This window comes from Arachis hypogaea, chromosome 20, assembly GCF_003086295.3.
Source record: "Arachis hypogaea cultivar Tifrunner chromosome 20, arahy.Tifrunner.gnm2.J5K5, whole genome shotgun sequence".
Taxonomy (NCBI): domain Eukaryota; kingdom Viridiplantae; phylum Streptophyta; class Magnoliopsida; order Fabales; family Fabaceae; genus Arachis; species Arachis hypogaea.
The window spans coordinates 81,190,652-81,200,998 of record NC_092055.1 but is presented as its reverse complement, the minus strand read 5'-3'; the positions used below and the strand labels follow the sequence as shown (position 1 = coordinate 81,200,998).

Genomic DNA, 10,347 nt, shown 5'->3' with positions numbered 1-10,347 from the left:
CTGCTATCTTCATCCAATCAGTCTTACTCCTTTCCATGGCTGGCTTTATGCAAGGGCATCACCGTTGTCAGTGGCTACATCCCCTCCTCTCAGTGAATAATATGCTCACGCACCCTGTCATGGCACGGCTATTCATCTGTCGGTTCTCGATCATGCTGGAATAGGATTCACCCTCCTTTTGCGTCTGTCACTAACACCCAGCACTCGCGAGTTTGAAGCTCGTCACAGTCATTCAATCATTGAATCCTACTCAGAATACCACAGACAAGATTTAGACCTTCCGGATTCTCATGAATGCCGCCATCATTCTAGCTTACGCCACGAAGATTCCTGTTAGGAGATCTAAGAGATATTCATTCTAGCTTATTTCATGTAGAACGGAAGTGTTTGTCAGGCACGCGTTCATAAGGGGGGATGGTGATGAGCGTCACACATAATCATCACCTTCATCACGTTCTTGGGTGCGAATGGATATCTTAGAAGCGAAATAAGAAGAATTGAATAGAAAACAGTAGTACTTTGCATTAATCTTTGAGGAACAGCAGAGCTCCACACCTTAATCTATGGAGTGTAGAAACTCTACCGTATGAAAATACATAAGTGAAGGTTCAGGCATGGCCGAGATGGCCAGCCCCCAAAACGTGATCACAGGATCAAAATACAATCCAGGATCCAAAGATGGTCAAAAAGACGTTTAATACAATAGTAAGAGGTCCTATTTATAATAAACTAGTCACTAGGGTTTACATGAGTGAGTAATTGATGCATAAATCCACTTCCTGGGCCCACTTGGTGTGTGTTTGGGCTGAGCTTAAGTGTTCCACGTGCAGAGGCCATTTGTGGAGTTGAACGCCAGTTTCTGTGCCAGTTTGGGCGTTCAACTCTGGTTTTGGATCCTTTTCTGGCGCTGGACGCCAGATTTGGGCAGAAGGCTGGCGTTGAACGCCAGTTTACGTCGTCAATTCTTGGCCAAAGTATGGACTATTATATATTTCTGGAAAGCCCTGGATGTCTACTTTCCAACGCAATTAGAAGCGCGCCATTTCGATTTCTGTAGCTCCAGAAAATCCACTTTGAGTGCAGGGAGGTCAGAATCCAACAGTATCAGCAGTCCTTCTTCAACCTCTGAATCTGATTTTTGCTCAAGTCCTTCAATTTCAGCCAGAAAATACCTGAAATCACAGAAAAACACACAAACTCATAGTAAAGTCTAGAAATGTGAATTTAACATAAAAACTAATGAAAACATCCCTAAAAGTAACTAGATCCTACTAAAAACATACTAAAAACAATGCCAAAAAGCGTATAAATTATCCGCTCATCACAACACCAAACTTAAATTGTTGCTTGTCCCCAAGCAACTGAAAATCAAATAGGATAAAAAGAAGAGAATATACTATAAATTCCAAACTATCAATGAAACAGAGTTTCAATCATATGAGCGGGACTTATAGCTTTTTGCCTCTTGAATAGTTTTGGCATCTCACTTTATCCATTGAAGTTTAGAATGATTGGCATCTATAGGAACTTCAGATTTCGAATAGTGTTATTGACTCTCCTAGTTCAGTATGATGATTCTTGAACACAGCTTCTTTATGAGTCTTGGCCGTGGCCCTAAGCACTTTGTTTTCCAGTATTACCACCGGAGACATAAATGCCACAGACACATAATTGGGTGAACCTTTTCAGATTGTGACTCAGCTTTGCTAAAGTCCCCAATTAGAGGTGTCCAGAGTTCTTAAGCACACTCTTCTTTTGCTTTGGACCTTGACTTTAACCGCTCAGTCTCAAGTTTTCACTTGACACCTACACGCCACAAGCACATGGTTAGGGACAGCTTGGTTTAGCCGCTTAGACCAGGATTTTATTCCTTTAGGCCCTCCTATCCACTGATGCTCAAAGCCTTGGGATCCTTTTTATTTGCCCTTGCCTTTTGGTTTTAAGGGTTATTGGCTTTTTCTGCTTGCTTTTTCTTTTTTTTTATTTTTTTAATTTTTTTTTTCGCCCCTTTTTTTTTCTGCAAGCTTTGTTTTTTTTTTTTTTTGCTGCTTTTTCTTGCTTCAAGAATCATTTTTATGATTTTTCAGATTATCAAATAACATGTCTCCTAGTCATCATTCTTTCAAGAGCCAACATATTTAACATTCTTAAACAACAACTTCAAAAGATATATGCACTGTTCAAGCATACATTCAGAAAACAAGAAGCATTGTCACCACATCAATATAATTAAACTAAGTTCAAGGATAAATTCGAAACTCATGTACTTCTTGTTCTTTTGAATTAAAACATTTTTTATTTAAGAGAGGTGATGGATTCATAGGACATTTATAACTTTAAGACAAAGTTACTAACTACTAATGATCATGTAGTGAAGACACACACATAGATGAGCACATAACATAGAAAACGAAAAACAGAAGAAATAAGAACAAGGAATGAATCCACCTTAGTGATGTCCTTGAGCTCTTCTATGTCTCTTCCTTGTCTTTGCTGCTCCTCCTTCATTGCTTTTAGATCTTCTCTGATTTCATGAAGGATGATGGAGTGCTCTTGATGTTCCACCCTTAGTTGCTTCCAATAATTGTGTGGAAGAAAATGTATCCCCTGAGGTATCTCAGGGATCTCTTGATTTGCAGTCAAATGTTCTACCACTGAGTTATAGACCCTTGATGGAAGCTTTTGTCTTCCCTTTCCTCTTTCTAGAGGTTTCTCTGGCCTTAGGTGCCATCAATGGTTATGAAAAAAAACAAAAAAGCTATGCTTTTACCACACCAAACTTAGAATGTTGCTCGCCCTCGAGCAAAAGAAGAAAGAATAGAAGAATAAGAAGAAGATATGGAGGAGATGGATGGGAGTGTGTATTCGGCCATATGGGTGGGATTGGGTGGGAGAGAGATGTTGAATTTTTGAAGGTAGTGGGTGTATGGATGTGAGTGGTAAATGGAAAAAAAGAAGGGATGATCATGAATGGAAAGAGAGATGATGAGGTAGGTGGGGATCCTGTGGGGTTCACAGATCCTGAGATGATCCTGTGGGGTCCACAGATCCTGAGGTGTCAAGGCATTTACATCCCTGCACCAATTTAGGCATGTAAAATGCCCTTGCACACAACTCTGGGCGTTCATCGCCAGGTTGGTGCCCATTTTGGGCGTTCAACGCCCCTTTGCTGCCATTTCTGGCGTTGAACGCCAGAACCATGCTTGTTCTGGGCGTTCAGCGCCAGGATGCTCCCATTCTGGGCGTTCAGCGCCAGACAGATGCTCCTCCAGGGTGTGATTTTTCTTCTGCTGTTTTTGATTCTGTTTTCAATTTTTATATTTATTTTGTGACTCCTCATGATCATGAACCTATAAAGACACATAACTAAGAAAAATATAGTTAAATAAATAAACATTGGGTTGCCTCCCAACAAGCGCTTCTTTAATGTCAATAGCTTGACAGTGAGCTCTCATGGAGCCTCACAGATGTGCAGAGCTTTGTTGAGACTCTCCAACACCAAACTTAGAGTTTGGATATGGGAGTTCAACACCAAACTTAGAGTTTGGTTGTGGCCTCCCAACACCAAACTTAGAGTTTGACTGTGGGGGCTCTGGTTAACTCTGCTTGGAGAGAAGCTTTTTCTGCTTCCTCTCCATGGTTGCAGAGGGAGATCCTTGAGTTTTAAACACAAGGGAGTTCTCATTCCATTGAAGGAATATTTCACCTCTGTCAACATCAATCACAGCTCTTGCTATGGCCAGGAAAGGTCTTCCTAGGATGATGGATTCATCCTCTTCCTTTCCAGTATCCAGGACTATGAAATCAGCAGGGATGTAAAGGCCTTCAACCTTTACTAACACGTCCTCTACTTGTCCATAAGCCTGTTTTCTAGAGCTGTCTGCCATCTCTAATGAGATTTTAGCAGCTTGCACCCCATAGATTCCCAGTTTCTCTATTACAGAGAGGGGCATGAGGTTTATTCCTGAACCAAGGTCACACAGAGCCTTAAAGATCATGGTGCCTATGGTACAGGGTATTATGAACTTTCCAGGATCCTGTCTCTTCTGAGGCAATGTCAGTTGATCCAGATCACTTAGTTCATTGATGAACAAGGGAGGTTCAACTTCCCAAGTATCAATGCCAAATAGTTTGGCATTCAGCTTCATGATTGCACCAAGAAACTTGGCAGTTTGCTCTTCAGTAACATCCTCATTCTCTTCAGAAGAGGAATACTCATCAGAGCTCATGAAGGGCATAAGGAGGTTCAATGGAATCTCTATGGTCTCTAGATGAGCCTCAGAGTCCTTTGGTTCCTCAGAGGGAAGCTCCTTATTGACCACTGGACGTCCCAGGAGGTCTTCCTCCTTGGGATTCACGTCCTCTCCTCTCCTCTCAGGTTCGGCCATGATGCTTATGTCAATGGCCTTGCACTCTCCTTTTGGATTCTCTTCTGTATTGCTTGGGAGAGTACTAGGAGGGATTTCAGTGATCCTTTTACTCAGCTGGCCCACTTGTGCTTCCAGATTTCTAATGGAAGACCTTGTTTCATTCATGAAACTTACAGTGGCTTTAGATAGATCAGAGACTAGATTTGCTAAATTAGAAGCATTTTGTTCAGAGTTCTCTGTCTGTTGCTGAGTTGATGATGGAAAAGGTTTATTATTATTAAACCTGTTTCTTCCACCATTATTAAAGCCTTGTTGGGGCTTTTGATCCTTCCATGAGAAATTTGGATGATTTCTCCATGTTGAGTTATAGGTGTTTCCATAAGGTTCACCTAAGTAATTTACCTCTGCTATTGCAGGGTTCTCAGGATCATAAGCTTCTTCTTCAGAAGATGCCTCTTGAGTACTGTTGGATGCAGCTTGCATTCCATTCAGACTCTGAGAAATCATATTGACTTGCTGAGTCAATATTTTATTCTGAGCCAATATGGCATTCAGAGTATCAACTTCAAGAACTCCCTTCTTCATAGGCGTCCCATTACTCACAGGATTCCTTTCAGAAGTGTACATGAACTGGTTATTAGCAACCATGTCAATGAGTTCTTGAGCTTCTGCAGGCGTTTTCTTTAGGTGAATGGATCTACCTGCAGAAGTGTCCAGTGACATCTTTGATAGCTCAGATAGACCATCATAGAATATATCCAGGATGGTCCATTCTGAAAGCATGTCAGAAGGACACTTTTTGGTCAACTGTTTGTATCTTTCCCAAGCTTCATAGAGGGATTCACCTTCTTTCTGTCTGAAGGTTTGAACATCAGCTCTAAGCTTGCTCAGCTTTTGAGGAGGAAAGTACTTGGCTAAGAAAGCCGTGACCAGCTTATCCCAAGAGTTCAGGCTGTCTTTGGGTTGAGAATCCAATCATAATCTAGCTCTGTCTCTTACAGCAAAAGGGAAAAGCATGAGCCTGTAGACTTCAGGATCTACTCCATTAGTCTTAACAGTATCACATATCTGCAAGAATTCAGTTAAGAACTGAAAAGGATCTTCAGATGGAAGTCCATGAAACTTGCAGTTCTGCTGCATCAGAGAAACTAGCTGAGGTTTCAGCTCAAAGTTGTTTGCTCCAATGGCAGGAATGGAGATGCTTCTTCCATGTAAATTGGAATTAGGTGCAGTGAAGTCACCAAGCATCTTCCTTATATTATTATTATTTTCGGCTGCCATCTCCTTTTCCTGTTCGAAAATTTCTGAAAGGTTATCTCTGGATTGTTGTATTTTAGCTTCTCTTAATTTTTTCTTCAGAGTCCTTTCAGGTTCTGGATCTGCTTTAACAAGAATGTTCTTGTCCTTGCTCCTGCTCATATGACAAGGAAGATGGCACAGAAAAAATAGTAATAATAATATGGATCCTTTATACCACAGTATAGGGATCCTTGTGTTAGTAGTAGAAAAGAAGGGAAGAAAATCTGAACTCAGAGAGAGAGGGGGTTCGGATTTTTGGAGAGTTGAAGGAAAGATGTTAGTATATCAATAAACAAATAGAAGAAGATGAGAGGGGGAAGTGAATTTTCGAAAACAATTTTTGAAAAAGAGTTAGTGATTTCTGAAAATAGTTTTTGAAAAAGGTTAGTATTTTTTCGAAATTTTTTTTTAAATAAAAAAATAAAAATAATTAGTTAATAAAAAAGAAATTTTTGAAAAAGAGGGAAGATATTTTCGAAAATTAGAGAGAGAGATTTAGTTAGGTAGTTTTGAAAAAGTTAAGAAACAAACAAAAAGTTAGTTAGTTAGTTGAAACAAATTTGAAAAGATAAGAAGTTGGGAAGTTAGAGAAGATATTTTGAAATCAAATTTTGAAAAAGATAAGATAAGAAGATATTTTTTTGAAAAGATATGATAGAAATTAGTTTTTAAAAAAGATTTGATTTTTAAAATCTCAATTAATGACTTGATTCATAAGAAATCACAAGATATGATTCTAGAACTCAAAGTTTGAATCTTTCTTAACAAGCAAGTAACAAACTTCAAATTTTTGAATCAAAACATTAATTGATTATGTTATTTTCGAAAATTTGATATAAAACTAAGAAAAAGATTTTTGAAAAATATTTTTGGAATTTTCGAAAATAACTAAGAATTTTGAAAAAGATTTGATTTTTGAAAAAGATTTTGAAAAAGATCAGATTTTCAAATTGAAAATTTGATTTGACTCATGGGAAACAATTTGATTTTAAAAATTTTTGAAAAAGTCAATCCAAATTTTCGAATTTGATGAGAGAAAAAGAAAAAGATATTTTTTTGATTTTTGAATTTTTATGATGAGAGAGAAAAACACAAAAAAAAATGCAATGCATGAAATTTTTATATCAAAACATGTGATGCATGCAAGAATGCTATGAATGTCAAGATGAACACCAAGAACACTTTGAATGTCATGATGAACATCAAGAACATATTTTTGAAAAATTTTTAATGCAAAGAAAACATGCAAGACACCAAACTTAGAATTCTTTAATGCTTACGCACTAAGAATTCAAGAATGCATATGATAAACATGAAAAGACACAAAACAAAAAATCATCAAGATCAAACAAGAAGACTTACCAAGAACAACTTGAAGATCATGAAGAACACTATGAATGCATGAAATTTTCGAAAAATGCAAGATGCACATGCAATTGACACCAAACTTATGATATGACTCAAGACTCAAATAAGAAACACAAAATATTTTTGATTTTTATGATTTTCTAACTTTTTTGGATTTTATTTTATTTTATTTTATTTTTCGAAAATTAATAGAAAAAGGAAAATAAGGATTCCAAAATTTTTAATATGAATTCCAGGAATCTTGCATTCTTAGTCTAAAGCTTCAGTCCAGGAATTAGACATGGCTCACTAGCTAGCCAAGCTTTCAAAGAAAGCTCCAGTCCAAAACACTAGACATGGCCAATGGCCAGCCAAGCTTCAGCAAACATATGAATGTAATTCATTCAATTTTAATCCAAAACCTCAGTCCAAAAGAATTTAGACATGGCTTTACAGCCAGCCAGGCTTTACAAGCTTCATGAAACACTAGAATTCATTCTTTAAAAATTTTGAATAAAAAAAAAATTTTTTTTTTGAAAACATTTTTATTATTTTCGAAAACAGATGAGAAAATTTTAGAAATATTTTTGAAAAATTTTTGAAAATAAAATAAAAAGAAAATTACCTAATCTGAGCAACAAGATGAACCGTCAGTTGTCCAAACTCAAACAATCCCCGGCAACGGCGCCAAAAACTTGGTGCTGTTGCCGGATCAAAAGGGAATCTGGCACTGATGTTACCGGACCAAAAGCTTGCCGAAAACTCAAACAATCCCCGGCAACGGCGCCAAAAACTTGGTGCACGAAATTGTCATCTCCAGGCTCGAACAAATCCTGGTAATGGCTCCAAAGCTTGGTGCTCTGATCTTAATTCATAATTGTCACAACTTCGATACAACTAACCAGCAAGTGCACTGGGTCGTCCAAGTAATACCTTACGTGAGTAAGGGTCGAATCCCACGGAGATTGTTGGTATGAAGCAAGCTATGGTCACCTTGTAAATCTCAGTCAGGCAGATATAAAGTGATAATGGTGTTTTCGAATATTATATAATAAAATAGGGATAGAGATACTTATGTAAATCATTGGTAGGAATTTCAGATAAGCGAATGGAGATGCTTTCGTTCCCCTGAACCTCTGCTTTCCTGCTATCTTCATCCAATCGGTCTTACTCCTTTCCATGGCTGGCTTTATGCAAGGGCATCACCGTTGTCAGTGGCTACATCCCCTCCTCTCAGTGAATAATATGCTCACGCACCCTGTCACGGCACGGCTATTCATCTGTCGGTTCTCGATCATGCTGGAATAGGATTCACCCTCCTTTTGCGTCTGTCACTAACGCCCAGCACTCGCGAGTTTGAAGCTCGTCACAGTCATTCAATCATTGAATCCTACTCAGAATACCACAGACAAGGTTTAGACCTTCCGGATTCTCATGAATGCCGCCATCATTCTAGCTTACGCCACGAAGATTCCTGTTAGGAGATCTAAGAGATATTCATTCTAGCTTATTTCATGTAGAACGGAAGTGTTTGTCAGGCACGCGTTCATAAGGGGGGATGGTGATGAGCGTCACACATAATCATCACCTTCATCACGTTCTTGGGTGCGAATGGATATCTTAGAAGCGAAATAAGAAGAATTGAATAGAAAACAGTAGTACTTTGCATTAATCTTTGAGGAACAGCAGAGCTCCACACCTTAATCTATGGAGTGTAGAAACTCTACCGTATGAAAATACATAAGTGAAGGTTCAGGCATGGCCGAGATGGCCAGCCCCCAAAACGTGATCACAGGATCAAAATACAATCCAGGATCCAAAGATGGTCAAAAAGACGTTTAATACAATAGTAAGAGGTCCTATTTATAATAAACTAGTCACTAGGGTTTACATGAGTGAGTAATTGATGCATAAATCCACTTCCTGGGCCCACTTGGTGTGTGTTTGGGCTGAACTTAAGTGTTCCACGTGCAGAGGCCATTTGTGGAGTTGAACGCCAGTTTCTGTGCCAGTTTGGGCGTTCAACTCTGGTTTTGGATCCTTTTCTGGCGCTGGACGCCAGATTTGGGCAGAAGGCTGGCGTTGAACGCCAGTTTACATCGTCAATTCTTGGCCAAAGTATAGACTATTATATATTGCTGGAAAGCCCTGGATGTCTACTTGCCAACACAATTGGAAGCGCGCCATTTCGAGTTCTGTAGCTCCAGAAAATCCACTTTGAGTGCAGGGAGGTCAGAATCCAACAGCATCAGCAGTCCTTCTTCAACCTCTGAATCTGATTTTTGCTCAAGTCCCTCAATTTCAGCCAGAAAATACCTGAAATCACAGAAAAACACACAAACTCATAGTAAAGTCCAGAAATGTGAATTTAACATAAAAACTAATGAAAACATCCCTAAAAGTAACTAGATCCTACTAAAAACATACTAAAAACAATGCCAAAAAGCGTATAAATTATCCGCTCATCAATCATCTTTTATTGTTCTTCTATATAGTTCTAAGAATTGGAAATTGGATCTAAATACTCTTTTCGGTTTTCAGTTTAGTTCTTCTGCAACTTCTTCCTTTCTGTTTTGACAAGAGAACAATTGAGCTTTAGACTTTCTTTCTGATTTTGTTACTTTGCTGAAATTGTCAATTTCTCTTTAAGATTTCATAATTGATCTAAGTTTTCTTGTTGTTTTGTTTCTTCAAGTAATTTTCCATTTCTGTTTTGCTACTGAGATCTAGATCTGAATCTCTTCATCTCATAGCTTTCTGATTTACTTTAATTTACATTTTCTAGTTCAATTTGAATCCCAACACCCAAATCTCTTTATTCTTCATTGCAATTTAAGTTTCCTGTTAATTTAGATTCAGCAACTTTAAATTTCTTGCACTTTAAGTTTCAGTTATTTACATTTCTTGCAATTTAAGTTTCAGCTCTTTTACTTTCTTGCACTTTAACTTTCTGTAATTTACTTCTTTTATACTTTAAGTTTCTATCAATTTACCCTCTCCCTTTTAGTTTCTTGCACTTTTACTTCTGTTAATCAAGTTTCACTCAAATCATCAACTATTCGCTTAACTAAATTCATCACCTAACTAAAGTTGCTCAATCCATCAATCCCTGTGGGATCGACCTCACTCTTGTGAGTTATTACTACTTGATGCGACCTGGTACACTTGCCGGTGAGTTTGTGTGGAATCGTTTTTCCCTCATCAAGTTTTTGGCGCCGTTGCCGGGGATTGATTTAGATTGACAATGATTAAGTAGGGTGATAATCTAGATTAAGCACTTTTTCATTATTTTTGTTTAGCATTCTAACTGTTTGAGTTTTTGTTTAAGCTA

General features: G+C 38.1%; 1 non-coding gene across 1 annotated transcript; it reads left to right on the top strand.

Moving 5' to 3' along the window:
• Positions 1-5,147: 5,147 nt before the first annotated feature.
• On the top strand, positions 5,148-5,255 carry LOC112787393 (small nucleolar RNA R71). Its single transcript, XR_003194809.1, has one exon. It is a non-coding gene; the product is annotated as a small nucleolar RNA R71 (small nucleolar RNA).
• The last annotated feature ends 5,092 nt before the right edge of the window (positions 5,256-10,347 follow it).